Genomic DNA, 18,053 nt, shown 5'->3' with positions numbered 1-18,053 from the left:
GAAATGTTATATATATATATATATATATATATATATATATATTTTTTTTTTTTTTTTTTTTTTTTTAAAGGAGTTGTAAAGGCAGGTTTTTTTATCTTAATGTATTCTATGCATTAAGATAAAAAAAAACCTGTGTGTAGCAGCCTCACCAGCACCCCTTAATTACTTGCCTGAGCCCCCTTTCTCTCCAGCGATGTCCATGAGTGTCTAAGTCATTCGGGACTCTCCTCCTGATTGGCTGAGACACAGCCAATTAGCCAATCAGGGAGAAAGGGGGCAGGGCCAGGTCGGGGCTCTGTGTCTGAATGGACACAAGGAGCTGTGACTTGGCTTGGGTGCCTCCATAGCAAGATGCTGGCTATGGTGGCACTCGACAGGAGGGAGGGGCCAGGAGCAGCGAAGAGGGACCTGAGAAAAGGAGGATCGGGGCTGCTCTGTGCAAAACCAACTGTATAGAGGAGGGAAGTATAACATGTTTGTTATTTAAAAAAAAAAAAAAAACAAGACTGTATAATCAATTTAAGTAATGCTATGTAAATGAGGACATCTAACAAACATAAAGTAGATGTTATCCCAAGTCGGCTGCAAAAGTGGAAATACACTTTAAAGCCATTGTATACCCTGCTTGGTGATTTTTACCTACAGGTAAGCCTATAATAAGGCTTACCTGTAGGTAAAAAGATGACCTCCTAAACCTGCATAAACCTGCACAGTTTGGGAGATATTCACCCTGCATGCAGCCGCTGATGTCAGCGGTGCATGCGCTCTGAAGGTCCGGCGTATCGTGACGGAACTTCAGAGCTCCTTGCTGGGAGCTCCTTGCGCGGGAGTGCTGTAATTGTGGCTCTACTCACAGCGCTGGAGCCCGCAAACCTGGAAAAAAACGCCAGGGGAACATGTCAGCCCCTTAGCGGTGTCCGGGTGCCACTGCAGGGGCTTCGTTCTAAAGTAAATATTTCATAATGTGCTAGTATGTGATGCATACAAGCACATTATGCTATTATCTTGCAGGTTTTTTTTTTTTTTTTTTTTTTTTCCAGCGGTTTACTACAGCTTCAAGTTTAATAAGCAAAGTTAATATTTGCATATAAATGCAGATACCTATATCTTTGAATATACTGGTTGTTCTGACACCAATTGTATTGGAGATAACTACTGATCATGTGTTTTTTCATCATATGTTGCTTGAGTTGCAGAGGTTTTTGACAGGTTTACTTTGAAAAGTAATTGTTGCTATGTAAGCTCTAACGAGCAGGGCCCTCTGATTCCTCCTGTATTGAATTGTATTGTACTTGTACTGTCTGCCCTAATATTGTAAAGCGCTGCGTAAACTGTTGGCGCTATATAAATCCTGTATAATAATAATAATAATAATGTTAGGAACCAGCTATACAACTCTCCAGAGACATCATGTTACCCTGCCTGTACTAGACATCAATGAAGACAAAAATATGTTAGTGGTTTGTTACTGTGACTGACAAGCTCTGTCCTGCAAGTTTTCCAGGCAAGTAAAATAATATTAATTATTAATTTTATCTTCAAATGAATTATCATTCATTCTCAGCTTGGCACATGCAGCAGATTCTTCCTGTAGAAGGAGCCCCGGGACACAAAAATAATACCCAATCCTGGCAGTGTCCACATAAAGCCTTCAGAAGAAAGAAGGTGGTGCATTCAGGAAGTTTTAATTGTACAAAACTGGGGAGGGTTTGGTTTAAAGTGCACTTATGTTTTAAAGCAATATTACTATGGACGGTCTTGCATTTGGCTTCTCCTATTACATTAGACAGAGGCTGTATCTAAACGACTACCATAACACTAGGCAGAATTTCTTAGTTGCTAGGATACCTTCCATCAGCTTTACTCATAGAGGGCAAGTGTGTCTAGCTGGGTGACAACCAAAATCTTTTACGTGCCTTCCTTAAAATGCTAAAGCGATATAAAACATATGCATTTGTTTATTTAATCATGCTCAGATCAGCAATGTCCAGAAACCCATAGTCAACAAAAAAAAAAATCAGCTGCAAGTATTAGTCTGTAAGCTGCTCAGTTTTGCCTGCAGGTTTCGTCATTATGGTTCTGCTCAAAATTGATTTTTGTATTACATTAAAGCATAACTCCATGTTTTTTTTTGAGGAAAAAACAATCCTTTCTAGATATCCCCTGTAGGAATTAGGTGAAAGTAGAACATTTTGCAGATTCAGACTTACATTGTTCTTTGTTTTTACAAAACTGTTGTTTATTTCACCATGTCCTTTCACAAATGGTCTGAAGCTACATTATAACATCTGGTGCAATTAAAGTGTTGTAATGAAAGTGTAATTAAAAACTGCAGTGTCTGCATCCCTGTAGCAGTGAACAAACCTAAGAGAATATCTCACCAAAAATGAAATTTGCATTGCAGGGGAAGCCTTAAACTGTCCATACACTAGTGTTTTTTAAATGAACATTCGTACTAAAATTCATATGAAAATTCTCAGTTCATTTGATGACTTGACGAATGTTGTTTTAAAGTACAGTACGTCAAAATTTCTGTCAATGAGTTATGCAGGAGTCACCACTCCAAGCCTCTACCTCTGCAAATCCAATTGGGTCTAAGAGGCCTATAGTCGCTCAGCGAAGATACAGAAATGGACAAGGAGCACACCAATGACCAACTCAGCTTAGGTAAGGAAGACCACATACTGTATACTATCAAAAATATTTTCTGAAATTTTCCATCCCACTCCTTCAAATTGTTCATCACTGTGGCTCAAAACAAATGGAGATTTGACCCCACTAAGGATTAGAAAATTGAATGAACATTCTTAAAACAAAATATTTTAAATGGAATTCAACTAGTGTATGACCAGCTTAAAATTTGATTTGTATTTCAGTGTAGCCTTTGAGGAAAAGCACTGCTTCATCACCTCTAGCAGGAATGATGTTTCTGGGTCATTATGCACACCAGCACTGTACAGGGGGCCTTCAGGACATCATATTAAAAGAAAGTGAGATTTGAATAATAAAAAAAAAATCTTAGCTAAATAGAAAGGAGCCTTCTTAAAACAGAAGGTATATGCATTGCCACCACAAATCCAAAAAATAAGGTATGCACTTGCCTCATGCTATGATCCTATTTTTCTTTCATTTTATTCCAATTCTACTTGTCTGATTGTTTTTTGTTTTTTGGGGGGCTTCAAGTTCTTTTTTTATAGAGGCCATAGTTTTCTTATATTGTTTGATAAAGGTCAACAATCCTGAAACAGTTATTTGGAATACATACATATAAAGATGCTTCTGTGCCGTAAAACTGTAGTTCTAGTTACACATTTGGCCCAAGGAGGATAATTTGCTTTGCTCTGCCCACTGTCCGAAAATGAGGAATAAACCCCCTTTTTGGGGATTTGTGATAAAAGTCTGTAAAATGCACATCTTTTTGCTTTTAGAACAGCTCTATCTTGCATCACACTGGTTAATTGGGGCTGTTTGATTCCTGTTTTAAAAAATTACAACAGCATCAGATTGAAATGGAAAGCAAATTTCTATTGACATTTAATAACAAAATAGCTTGTATAGCACAGATATATAGATTCACTAGTGACAAGTATACAGTAGTCCTTACCCACACAAAGCCATAATGAAAGCATCCCTTTCTTGCAACTGAATTTCCCTCTTCAGCTGGCCATACATTGAGTGAATTTCAGCTGGTTTCTTATGACCAGCCAAAATTTGTCCCATCAGTATCCTCCTGCTCAACATCCTTCAATTGAAAAATTGAAGGCGCCCAGCGCAAAATTGTCAACTTAAAGGGGTTGTAAAGGTAATTTTTTTTTTTTTTTTAAATAACAAACATGTTATACTTACCTTCACTGTGCAGCTCGTTCTGCACAGAGTGGCCCCGAACCTCATCTTCTGGGGTCCCTCAGCGGCTGTCTCAGCTCCTCCCCGCAATAACTAACCACCTTAATGCGAGCTCTCTCGCATGGTGGTTAGTTATTGCGGGCGCGCTCCCGTGATACAGCCGGCGGCTATAGCCGCTCGCTGTATCACTCGGCCCCGCCCCCGGCGCGCCGCGTCATTGGCTGTGATTGACAGCAGCGCGAGCCAATGGCTGCGCTGCTTTCAATCCATCCACTATAGCCAATCAGCGACCAGGCTGATCGGCTGAATGGAGGTCGGGAGCGAGCGGCCAAGTTTCGAGGTGTCAGGTAAGTAAAACGGGGGGGCTGGGGGCGGCGGTATTTTCAAAAGTTTTTTCACCTTAATGCATAGAATGCATTAAGGTGAAAAAATGTATACCTTTACAACCCCTTTAACAGCAGCTCCATCCAATCAAATGCAGCCACGGTACGGATATTATGACAGCCTCCACTGCTGGCTATCAGGATACAACAGCCGTAGCTAGAGATTTGCCTATCCCTGCTATATACAGTGCCTTGAAATTGTCCACATTTTGTCATGTTACAACCAAAAACGTAAATGTATTTTATTAGCATTTGTATTCAGCCCCCTTTACTCTGATACCCCTAATTGAAATCTAGTAGAACCAATTGCCTTCAAAAGTCACCTAATTAGTAAATAGAGTCCACCTGTGTGTAATTTAATCTCAGTATAAATATAGCTGTTCTTTGAAGCTCTCAGAGGTTTGTTAGAGACCCTTAGTGAACAAGCAGCATCATGAAGGCCAAGAAACACAGCAGACGGGTCAGGGATAAAGTTGTGGAGAAATTTAAAGCAGGGTTAGGTTATAACAAAAATATCCCAAGCTTTTAACATCTCACGGATCACTGTTCAGTCCATCATCCGAAAATGGAAAGAGTATGGCCCAACTGCAACACCTACAAAGATATGGCCGTCCACCTAAACTGACAGGCCGAGCAAGGAGAGCATTAATCAGAGAAACAGCCAAGAGGCCCATGGAAATTCTGGAGGAGCTGCAGAGATCCACAGCTCAGGTCAGAGAATCTGTCCACAGGACAACTTTTAGCCTTGCACTCCACAAATGTGGCCTTTATGGAAAAAAGGCAAGAAGAAAGCCATTGTTGAAAGAAATTCATAAGAAGTCCCGTTTGCAGCTTGTGAGAAGCCATGTGGGGGACACAGTAAACATGTGGAAGAAGGTGCTTGAACTTTTGAAATGGAACTTTTTGGCCTAAAAGCAAAACGTTATGTGTGGCAAAAAACGAACACTGCACATCACCCTGAACACACCATCCCCACCGTGAAACATGGTGGTGGCAGCATCATGCTGTGGGGATGTTTTTCTTCAGCAGGGACAGGGAAGCTGGTCAGAGTTGATGGGCAGATGGATGGAGCCAAATACAGGGCAATCTTAGAAGAAAACCTGTTAGAGTCTGCAAAAGACTTGAGACTGGGGCGGAGGTTCACCTTCCAGCAGGACAACGACCCTAAACATACAGCCAGAGCTACAATGGAATGGTTTAGATCAAAGCATATTCATGTGTTAGAATGGCCCAGTCAAAGTCCAGACCTAAATCTAATTGAGAATCTGTGACAAGACTTGAAAATTGCTGATCACAGACGCTCTCCATCCAATCTGACAGAGCTTGAACTATTTTGCAAAGAAGAATGGGCAGAAATTTAATTTTCTAGATGTGCAAAGCTGGTAGAGACATCCCCAAAAAGACTTGCAGCTGTAATTGCACCGAAAGGTGGTTCTACAAAGCATTTACTCAGGGGGGCTGAAAACAAATGCACGCTACACTTTGCAGATATTTATTTGTAAAAAATGTTGAAAACCATTTATCATTTTCCTTCCACTTCACAATTATGTGCCACTTTGCATTGGTCTGTCACATGAAATTCCAATAAAATACATTTACGTATTTGGTTGTAACATGACAAAATGTGGAAAATTTCAAGGGGTATGAATACTTTTTCAAGGCACTGTAGCATGGATAAAGGACTCTATTAGATGTATGTTTGGCTAACATTAGTCATGATCAGTAGTTTCACTCTGTGGGATGTAGGGGTGACACCATCACGTGGCTTCAGCTGTTGCAAACCTGAGAATAATAGCAGAAAAATCTCAACTACTGGGTCTTAATGAGAGGTTTTTACTTGTCAAAAACAACTGAAAAATGAAATATCACAGGTGTTGACCTTTGAAGTCCTGTTTAAATAGAGGACTAGAGCTGGCCTGTAATTAAAGTTCTGTTTAAGAAAATGAACTGTGTATGTTGGTGTATTTCTAGATTCACCTTAACTCGCACAAGCACTTGATGTACTAACACTGCACTGTTTGAAAGTGAACCCGTGACATGAGTGTACTTAGTCAATCAATACCTTCTCACTGCATCCAGGTCATATATACTGAAACTGCAATAAGATGTAAGAAAGATGCTGTGGAAAACATCAATCATAACCATTATGGACAAATGAAAGGAAACATGTGACACAGTAATAAGAATGCACTTATATATGAAGACATACTATATGTAACATTATATCTTAGGCAGATGATTAGAGAATAAGACATCCAGTAGCTCTGGTAGAGATGCTGTGGCGTAGACCTAAACTGTGTTAAATCTCTCAAGGGAAAGCTATACATTATTTTATGGGGTTTCTATAAATAGGCTGTAAGTAAATGAGAAGCGCAGAACTAGTTGCGGAACTACTGCAGAAGTGAACTGGACGTATATTGTAAAAAGTCCAATCTTAGGCAAGATCATTCTTCAGCTTGTAGGTAGCCATTACAGACAATGGGGCATTTCTAAAATGTGTCCAGGCAAAAAAGACAAGCTTTGAACACAGTAAAATTATGCTATTTTTCTAATAACGTTTGGGGGAAAAAATAGCATTTTGGGAAAAATATGTAAAGTGTGGATATTGTCTATTTTTTATCCCGTAGAAACTTTTTTTTTCATAATTTTTATTGAACATTGAAACAATAAATAATTACATACAGTACATAGAGACTGTACCAAAGCAGCAATACATCATATCATGTACAACACTGGCCTTCCTTGCAAATCTTCACATGCATGAAGGTCAGTGTACCATGGCGAATGGACTGGATAACAGCAGCGGGGGTCACTTATTTAGTATTTCTTATTAAGTCATCCTACAAGAACCCTTATTGAGTACAATGAAATGGAAGGAAATCAACCTCCACCATCAAAGATATAATGCTTTCTGGTATAGCACAGGTGTGCCCATGTGGAAAGGGTTTACATGAGTAGGTCAGTTTGTAGGCAGGTGACTACTTGGCTATGTTCTATCTCATTTTTGTTATCACTATATGGCCCTGTACTAGTTTAGTTAAATATGTTTATTGTGTATTTTGCTGCCAGTCTGCCAGGGAGTTAGGAAAGGGTTAATGTTGTTGGCTCTCTGGTATTCATAACACTGCCCCCTTGTGGCAGGCTATAAATACAAGGAGGGGCAACCTTGCGGGGTCCTTAGATGGGGAATTGCATGGAGGATTCCTGCAACATGTAGAACTATACTTGTTATTCGGCTCCACCTTGGTGGGAACCCAGTTGAGGTACCAAAGTCAGATTCATCTGAGATGGACTTTATTCTATGGACTTATTCTATAAGGTATGATGCTGGGCTGCCTAAAGCCAGAATTACCTAAAGAGTAATGTATGGGAGGAATATGTGAATGACTGTTCTGTACAGACATGCGCTTGAAAATTTTCTAGTAAAAGTTATGAAGTTTCAAACATAGGCTCCTGGTCTGAAGTTACTTATAAAGAGGTGCATGCATGGCGTATCTAAGAACAGGGCTTAGAATGGTGTTGAAGATGAGTCAGTCAAGATACATTACAGTCTAATGTGCAGTGGAGCTAAAGTAGAAGAGTCTATATTGCAATTGCTAGTGACACAAGAGTAATGTCTCGTTCTAAAGCAGACCATGGTGACATGGCATGGGTGACGGAAGGCATTTGTAGTGAGGTGGTTTGCGGCCTTGGTTCCTTCCCTAGTGACCGGTGCCCCATATACCGAGACTGAAATCTTGGGGAAGAGCATTCCAAATACCAAGCCAGAGGTGTCACGGAAGAGGATTAGTGAGTGAGAGGCCTCGGGGGTGAAGAAGCTTGGTAACATGTAAAGACATGACTTCTTTGTGTCAGGGAGAAGTCTCATAATGTCACTGGGAGCAGGGTAACATGTTTTACTGTGCTGGTAGAGTGTGGAACAGGCTCAGCTGTACCCAATCGGAATCTCTGCATCCACTAGAAGTTAAAGAGCAGTCCACGTGAGGTGCAAACAATAAAGAAGTGAAATGTACAAAAAGGGTTGACTGTGAATGCAGAACATGCCCACTTCTAAGGTGGCGCGTTGCCTTAATTCTGAGCCAGCTGGCCTCAACCTAAAAATTAGGCATTAGCGAGTGCTGCTAGAGGGTAGCCCACAAGTTGGAAGCAAAACCCGGAAATAAGGGAACACATTTAAGCCCAAAAAGGAACTAAAGAGAGAGAGAAATTGGAAACGGGGGGGGGGACGAGGGGGGGTCGACAAGTGGGGTAAGGAATTAGAAGGTTAATCATGGGAGATGAGAGTAGAAGGAATGGACATGGAGAAAGGAGGGATCTAGAAGTTGTGTGGATGGAAGTCTATGGGGCGCTGGAGGCTGACAGGCTCAGGCAATACCAAATCTAAAGCCAATCCTGTAGAAGTTTAATATAAATGCCACTCAATACAGTTTAGTCTAACAGAAACCCCCACCCACACAGTCTTTAACTAGGGCCCACTGGTGCTGGTGCTTTAAAGCTGGTAAAAAAAAAAAAAAAATTGCACAATGGTGGAGAGTTGGAGACCAATCCAAATTATTATTTAAACTTTCATCTTTCCACAATATGAATGTGGAAATCTGATGCCATTGGCAACAACTTACATTTTGTAGTTATTTTCTTTTACGAATTTTAAGCTGTAAAAGGGTGGGCTTTTTATGTCCAAATGCCACACATAAGCTCTACTGGGCAGCAAATGTTTCTGTGCTAAGAGAACTCACTGCATGCTCCCAGCACAGAGAACCAAGCTATCAAAGACAGCTCTCAGTCTCCACTAACGATGGGTAGTCCGTGGGCCTGGCTCCCAATCATGTGACCACGGTGACAGCCAATCACAGTGCTCACATTATCACTGATCCTTCCCGTCCCCCTAGGCGTTCAGAACCTTTTGAAGGGACACTGGGACATGCGGGAAGGGGTTAAAACAAACTGATAAATACACAAACACACATATGAGACCTACACTGTATTACCAAAAGTATTGGGACACCTGCCTTTACACGCACATGAACTGCAATGGCATCCCAGTCTTAGTCCGTAGGGTTCAATATTGATTTGGCCCACCCTTTGCAGCTATAACAGCTTCAACTCTTCTGGGAAGGCTGTCCACAAAGTTTAGGAGTGTGTCTATGGGAATGTTTGACCATTCTTCCAGAAGCACATTTGTGAGGTCAGTCACTGATGTGAATGAGAAGACCTGGCTCGCAGTCTCCGCTCTAATTCATCTCAAAGGTGTTCTATCAGGTTGAGGTCAGGACTCTGTGCAGGCCAGTCAAGTTCCTCCACCCCAAACTCACTCATCCATGTCTTTTTGGACCTTGCTTTGTGCACTGGTGCGCAGTCACGTTTGAACGGGAAGGGGCTATCCCCAAACTGGATAAGCGAGTTTTGGGTGGAGGAGCTTGACTGCACAGACTTCTGACCTCAACCCGACAGAACACCTTTGGGATGAATTAGAGTGGAGACAGCGAGCCAGACCTTCTCGTCCAACTTCAGTGCCTGACCTCACAAATGCGCTTCTGGAAGAATAGTCAAACATTCCCACAGACACACTCCTAAACCTTGTGGACAGACTTCCCAGACTAAGACTAATGCCGCGTACACACGGTCGGACTTTTCGTCTACAAAAGTCCGACAGCCTGTCCGACAGACTTCCGGCGGACTTCCGGCGGACTTTCGGCGGACTTGCAGCAGACTTTCTAACGAACGGACTTGCCTACACACGACCACACAAAAGTCCGACGGATTCGTACGTGATGACGTACACCGGACTAAAATAAGGAAGTTCATAGCCAGTAGCCAATAGCTGCCCTAGCATGGGTTTTTGTCCGTCGGACTAGCACACAGACGAGCGGATTTCGGGGTCCGTCGTAGTTACGACGTAAAGATTTGAAGCATGTTTCAAATCTAAAGTCCGTCGGATTTGAGGCTGAAAAAGTCTGCTGAAAGTCCGGAGAAGCCCACACACGATCGGATTACCAGCCAGCTTTAGTCCGTCGGCGTCCGTTGGACTTTTGTAGATGAAAAGTCCGACCGTGTGTACGCGGCATAAGACTGTTAAAGTTCATGTGCATGTAAAAGCAGGCATCCCAATACTTTTGGTAATATAGTGTAATTCACTTGCCAAAGGATTTGTATTTTTGTTCATCCAGTTCTGAGACTTACAAGCCTTGCCATACAGTACAGCCAACCTAGTACTCCAACTTTTCTTAGCTGCAGTTAAGTAATACAGCTAGGTCTTGTTCCACTCACTTGGTACAGTAACAAGGAAAAGCAGAGAACAGATAAACTTATCTCTGTGACTCTGCTCTTTCTTTCCACAGGCATGTTTCTTGTTAACAAATGTGAATTACATTACAACTGACAGACTCCTTGTGTTGATCCTACCTCTCCTAGTCTGAACTCTGCTGTAAAAAATTACAAGAGGCTGATACCAAGTCAAATTTAGGTGCTTACCTGCTTTTAAAATGTGCATAATGATCTTTTTAAAAGACCCTATTGCCAGCCAGTTGATTTAATCAATAATCTTCCCATAAGATTATATGTGCATTTAACGCATGTTATGCAAGTTATTTACAACAGATTTTCGATGGGGTTTAAAGCGTTTGTTAACCCAAAAAAAAAAACAACCTGATCCTGTTCCTTTAAAGCATGTTATACAGCACAGTGCTTGTGCTGTGTTATTTGGCCCCCTGTATACCCTAAAAAAACCTGGCTGATCCTGCCTGACTATACCCTCCCCTCTGCAAACAGACCACGATAATCATGGCTGCTGAGCCCCTGACATCGTGGTCTATTTGCGTGATTCCGTCAGCCACAGTTCTCCTGTCTGCAGCTCACCCTGTGTCTGTGTCCTCTGTCTTCCTCACCCCTATAGCTGAGCCATCCCAAATCCCCCCCCCCCCCCCCCGCTCCTGCTACTGTCATATCTGATAATAAATCTTCTTATCTCCTCTGTAGCATTAGAACATCTGTCCCTGTGCTTGTGTAATGTAAAAACTCACCTGTAAAAACCTGTATAAATGGCTCCAGCCGCTGAGCTGATTGTCGGCTCGCTCTCTCCTCTTTTCCCCGCCCCCACCGCCTGACGTCAGCAGGACGGCTTGGCCCCGCCCACTTCAGCTCTGTGCTGGAGAAACAAGGGAGCTGACATGTCAGCTGAGTGCTCAGAGTGCAGCTTATACAGGTAGAAATCGGCAGTTTTTTTACATTACACAGACACAGTGACAAATGTTATTATGATACAGAGGGGATAACACTATGTTAGTACAGTGGGTTAACAACCACTTTAAGTCTGGGCACTGGCTGAGCCATGCAAGCACATACACCTTTTTCTCCTTTAACCACTGAGTGGTCATTTTTGCTGTGTGCTTGGGGTCATTGTCATGTTGGAAGGTAATCCTTCTTCTTATTGACATCTTTCTGGCAGAGGGCAGCAGATTTTCCTCAAGAATTTGACGGTATTTTTCTCCATCCATTTTTCCTTCTACCCTGACAAGTGCTCCAGTCCCTGCTGCAGAGAAACACCCCCATAACAGGATATCACCACCTCCATGCTTTTACACAGAATGGTGTTATTTGGATGGTGAGCTGTATTGGATTTCCGCCAGACATATTGTTTGGTGCTGAGTCCAAATAATTCAATTTCATCTGAAATCTGCACTGATTTCAGGCTGCAAAGCAACAAAATGTGATTATTTTAAAAGGGGGGGGGGGGGTTGATTCTTTTATATACCCACTGTACCTGCAATGTTTTTAAGTTGGTGATAGGGTCCACATAACTGCATGAATGGGTGATTTTTTTAGGGTGTTTTTACATATGTGATTGGGGGGAGGGGGTAAAACAACTCGGATGAGTCTCGTTTTTACCTCCCCTCAGCCGCTTTACCTTTAGCAGAAGCAACATCCAGGGATGTACACATGCCACAACCATGATGCTTTGCAACCATGGCAGGAATTGTACCCCTTGAATCGACCACAGAATGTGATTAATTCTAGTGAATGATGTTGCGTTGCAACCGCCTGCAACTGCACACAAAAGTAGGTGTTTGAGGAACATTGCCTGGCTCGATGCCTGTCCAAAACCTTCATTACTACTATATTTGCATTAAAGGTTGTTTTAAAAATCAACACCTGTGTGAAAGCGTCCTAACATAGCTGTGGTGTTTACTGAGAGAATTGGTAGCTTATGCTTTCATTTGCTCTTTAAAACTCTATTGTATAAAATTGTAGAAAAGGAAAAGCCAAGTTGATGCCCTCTGCACCTTGGTTTTTCAAAGTGCTTTAGAAATGAAAAAATCTGAAAATGAAATATATTGCAAAAAGTCAGTAAAGGCCATTTTGAAAGTCATATGTTCCCTTTGATATAAGATAAACGTTTTTAAAAAAATAAATTACCATTTACTATTTAATTATTGATGAGAAAAATGTCACTCACTCCTAGAATAATGCTGCTTACAAGATAAAAGATCTGAAGACTAACGCAAGTACGTAAAGGCACTGCAAGATGACTGCACTTAAGCATTGTTGTTACCTTGGAAGCATTTAGGTTCACGTTAATAATTGGCACTGTGCTGCTTCATCTTTTGTTCTATCCACAGGCTGATGTACTGCTGATGAACTTCTATCCATACCTAACTATTCTCCTCCACATTCTGGTCAGTCATCTGTACTCATTCTCCAATCCTGTACGATCATTGTTCTTCACATCCATCCATGCCCATTCTCCTTACCTCTGGGGTCATTTTTTCACCACTTCTAAAGTATCTATGCCTATCTCCTCTTTGCGATCCTTCTCCATTTTTATCAATGCCCAGTCACCTCTCTAGCCATTTTCCTCCATTTCCATCCATGCCTCCTTCCTTCTTTGTGCATTATCATTCACTTCCATGTATTCCTTCTAACACTTCTGGTCATACGCCTCAATTTTCTGTCCATGCCCGCTCTCCTTTCTGGGTTTTTTCCTCCACTTCGATCCATACCTACTCTCCTCTCTAATCATTCTCCTTCTTCTATCCATGCCTCCCTCTCCCTCTAATCATTCTCAACTTCTAGCCATGCCTTCTTTCCTCTCTAGTCATTCCTTCCCATCTCTAGTCATTCTCCACTTCTATCCATGCCATTACTCCTCTCCAGTCATTCTCTTTCCTCTCTAGTCATTCTCCTCCACTTCTATCAATGCCTTCTTTCCTCTCTAGTCATTCTCCTCCACTTCTATCCATGCCTTCTGCCATCTCTATGTTTTCTCCTCTACTTCTATCCATGCCTTCTATCTTCTCCAGTCATTTCCTCTTCTCTCCAGTTATTCAACTCCTCTTCTATCCATGCCTTCACTCCTCTCCAGTCATTCTCCTCTCTAGTTATTCTCCTCCACTTCTATCCATGCAGTCTCTCCTCTCTAGTCATTCTCCTTTCTAGTCATTCTCATCTACATCTATCCATGCCTTCTCTTCTCTCTAGTCATTCTCCTCCATTCCATCCATGCGTACACTCATCTTTGTTGCTTTTCCTCCACTTCAATCCATGAATCCAATCTACATGCAAAAAGCGCTGATCTTGTGCATTATTAAAGGATACATTTAATATTAAATGTAAGATACACTGATGGGCTATGGGCAGGTCAGGTATATACATGCTTATATATCTGAACATGATCCAGAAATTCTGCCATCTTCTCCGAGCCAAAGAATATTTAAAATGGTATGTGGCACAGTGGAAAACTGTTCTGTGGTCAGACTAATGGACATTTGATATTCTTTTTGGCAACCATTCTTTTTAGTCCAGCATCTTCTGGACTAAAGAGGAGTGGGACCTTTGGGTTGCTATTAGTGTTCAAAAGTTCAAAAGCCTGAATCTCTGATGGTATGGGGGTGCATCTGTGCATATGGAATGGGCAGCTTGCACATCTGGAAAGGCATCATCAATGCTGAAAGATATATCTGGGTTTAGAGCAGCATTCAGATGAAGGTCTTACATATTTTAGTAGGATAATGCTAAACCACATAATGCATCTATGACAAAAGCATGGATTTGTAGCAGAAAAGTCTGCCTGCAGTCCAGACCTTTCACCAACTGAAAATATTTGCCACGTTGTGAAACAAAAAATACGACAAAGAAGACCCAGGACTGTTCAGCAGTTAAAATCGTATATCAGGCAATAATGGGGCAACATTCCTGTCCAAAAACTCCATCAACCGTTCTCAGTTCCCAGACTTTTACAAATTTTTGTTAAAAGAAGAGGGGATGATACACTGTGGTAAACATGGCCCAGTCCCAACTTTTTTGAGACGTGTTGCTGCCATCAATTTCAAAATGACCTTAGCTTTTCCCTAAAATGGTACATTTTCTCAGTTTAAACATTTGATATGCTTTCTATTGTGAATAAAATATGGGTTTATGGGAATTGCATTCTGTTGTTTTGGAGATTTTACACAGCGTCCAAACTCTTTTGGAAGATTTTATATGATTACATGGGATGGCAGAAATCATTGCCAGCAGCATTGCCAAAGGCGGTAATTTGTAGGGGGTGGATCCCCTTTTCTGAAGGATGAATATTAGAAGTTTTATGAATATCTGTGAACATTACAGTGCATCTGCAAAGTATTCAAAGTGCTTCACTTTTTCCACATTTTGTTATGTTACAGCCTTATTTCAAAATGGATTAAATTCATTATTTTTCTCAAAATTCTACAAACAATACCCCATAATGACAACGTGAAAGAAGTTTGTTTGAAATCTTTGCAAATATATTAAAAATTAAAAAATTAAAAAATCACATGTACATAAGTATTCACAGTCTTGAAGCATCTTTGTCACCAATTACAGCCTCAAGTCTATTGAGGCTGTAATGAGTATGATGCTACAAGCTTGGCGCACCTATTTTTGGGCAGTTTCTCCCATTCTTCTTTGCAGGACCTCTCAAGCTCCATCAGGTTGGACGGGGAGCGTCAGTGCACAGCCATTTTCAGATCTCTCCGGAGATGTTCAATCGGGTTCAAGTCTGAGCTCTCCGTAGCAACTCCTTTGTTATTTTGGCTGTGTGCTTTGAGTCGTTGTCCTGTTGGAAGATGAACCTTCACCCCAGTCTGAGGTCCAGAGGCTCTGGAGCAGGCTTTCATCAAGGATGTCTCTGTACATTGCTGCATTCATCTTTCACTCGATCCTGACTAGTCTCCCAGTTACTGTCGCTGAAAAACATACCCACAGCATGATGCCACCACCATGCTTCACTGTAGGGATGGTATTGGCCAGGTGATGAGCAGTGCCTGGTTTCCTTCAGACATGACGCTTGCCATTCATGTCAAAGAGTTCAATCTTTGTTTTATCAGACCAGAGAATCTTGTTTCTCATGGTCTGAGAGTCCTTTAGGTGCCTTTTTGCAAACTCCAGGCGGGCTGTCATCCCTTTTACTGAGGAGTGGCTTCCCTCTGGCCACTCTACCATACAGGCCTGGAGGAGTGCTGCAGAGATGGTTGTTCTTCTGGAAGGTTCTCCTCTCTCCAAATGCTGGTCAGAGTGACCACCGGGTTCTTGGTCACCTCCCCGACTAAGGCCCTTCTCCCCTGATCACTCAGTTTGGTCAGGTGGCCCACTCTAGGAAGAGTCCTGGTGGTTCTAAACTTCTTCCATTTATGGATGATGGAGGCCACTATGCTCATGGGGACCTTCAATACTGCAGACATTTTTCTGTACCTTTCCCCAGATCTGTGCCTCGATAAAGTCTTAGATGTGTACAGGCAATTCCATGGACTTCATGACTTAGTTTGTGCTCTGACATGTACTGTTAACTGTGGGACCTTATATAGACAGGTGTGTGCCTTTCCAAATCATGTCCAATCAACTGAATTTACCACAGGTGGACTCCAATGAAGTTGTAGAAAGATCTTAAGGATCATCAGTGGAAACAGGATCCACCAGAGCTCAATTTTGAGTGTCATGGCAAAGGCTGTAAATACTTACGTATATGTGATTTTTATTTTTATTTTTAATAAATTTGCAAAGATTTCAAACAAACTTCTTTCACATTGTCATTATGGGGTTTTGTTTGTAGAATTTTGAGAAAAATATTGAATATTGGAATAAAATAAATAATTTTGGAATAAGGCGAAAAAAGTGAAGCACTGTGAATACTTTCCGAATGCACTGTATGTTGTGTTGTTAAAGTATAACTAAAGCCAAATTCTTTTTTTTTTTTTAGGTTTTGGACAGAATCGAGAGGGATTAGAACTCCTGTCAGTTTTTATTGCTGTCTGTTCCCCCATTAAGGAGATTAACCCTCTCTATTTGTCTTATTTACCATTATAATTGAAAGTGAAAGTACAAGAAAATCCCAAATTTTGGGTTGTTCTTAGAAAAGTAATAGAGGGAAATCTTCCAACGGGACACTAGCTCTGGTGACCTGGGGGTCCCAAGGGATTCCCTTAATTTGCAGGGATTTCCTCTCACTTCCTGTTTTTGGCTATAAGACAGGAAATTTAAAGGAAAGATAAATCTGCCCAATGGGACACAGATGGCAAAAATAAACCTTACAGGGGTCATAACCCTCCCTTGTTCTATGCTCTAGGTTTTTCCCATAGTTCTACTTTAGGAAAAGTTTTATCAGACCTAAAATCAAAAACTGATATGAGGCCTATCTGTCCTCTATGCTGCCTGCTACCTAACAAAAACACAAATTAGAGCAAGTAAATACTTACCTGTCACCCACAGCACTTTCCCTCTGGATCCAACTGGTCCCCTGATATTCTGCTATTTCCATATCCCTGTCACAGCTAAGGACAGGATCTGCACAAGTCAAGGCAACTGGGTCAGCGGCTGGGCCATATACTGTATATAGGTCGCTTAAACACTGAGCTGTGTATTTTGGGTTTTAAAAAAGTGAACCCATTTGTCACATACCCAGCAGTTAGCAAATTTCATGGATTGCAGCAGAGCATGTGGAGGCAAGCAGGCAAAACAAACAGGAAGATATGGTTTTAGCAGCACATGGCGGGTTTTTTTTTATGATTGTGTATTTATTTAGTTTTTCAAAGCAATACAAAGACGCTGTATCAAATCATATATAAAAAGTATATCTTATCAAGTGAGAACATGTACATATAACAAACCAGAGAAAAGTGATACATTCAGACTTGTAAGAAACTTGTAGTATGTTCAAAAGATAAGCCATCAAGGTTAAGGTTAAGGCCTATGCAGCCGATTAAGAGCTACGGGAGCATCTCATAATCCTGTTACGGCTCCATTGTAGGCCAGTAGGATATAACGTAAGGAAGGGCTAAAACATTGTGAGTCATCAAAAAGAAAGAAAAACAATAAAAGGGGGAGGGGTACACCGTGGATCTCAACAGTACATGTATCATATTAATGAAAATAGGAGAAGAACACTTGAGTGAGTAGATACTGATTATGGGGATAGTATTTGGTCGGAGGTATGGGAAGTTGCTTCTGAATTAAATTGAGAATTATCTCAGGAATCCCATATCTTTCAGAATTGGGGTAGGGAATCATGAATCACTGCTGTCATATGTTCCATTCTGCGTATATGTGCTATGGTCTGTATCAATTGGGGCAGTGTAGGAGAATTCGAGGATAGCCAGGTGGGTATTACTCTTTTGGCAGCTAATAAGATATAAGACATTCATTTCTTAGTATGTTTAGGGATCCCAGGGACTGGGAGGCCCAGTAGGTAATGGACCGGGTCTAAAGGGAAATCTATCTCAAAACGTTTTTGGAGTAGAGATTGGACCGAGATCCAAAAAGGTAATCGTAATCATAAGGTAATCATCGGGCAATCCCAGAAAATATGATAGTGTGTGC

General features: G+C 41.4%; 1 protein-coding gene across 5 annotated transcripts in view; it reads right to left on the bottom strand.

Moving 5' to 3' along the window:
- The window catches only part of LINGO1 (leucine rich repeat and Ig domain containing 1), a 595,405-nt gene that overhangs the window by 532,217 nt on the left and 45,135 nt on the right, over nucleotides 1-18,053 (bottom strand). The window lies entirely within an intron of this gene.

This window comes from Aquarana catesbeiana, linkage group LG03 (assembly GCF_042186555.1).
Source record: "Aquarana catesbeiana isolate 2022-GZ linkage group LG03, ASM4218655v1, whole genome shotgun sequence".
Taxonomy (NCBI): domain Eukaryota; kingdom Metazoa; phylum Chordata; class Amphibia; order Anura; family Ranidae; genus Aquarana; species Aquarana catesbeiana.
This window is presented reverse-complemented; position numbering and strand designations above follow the sequence as displayed.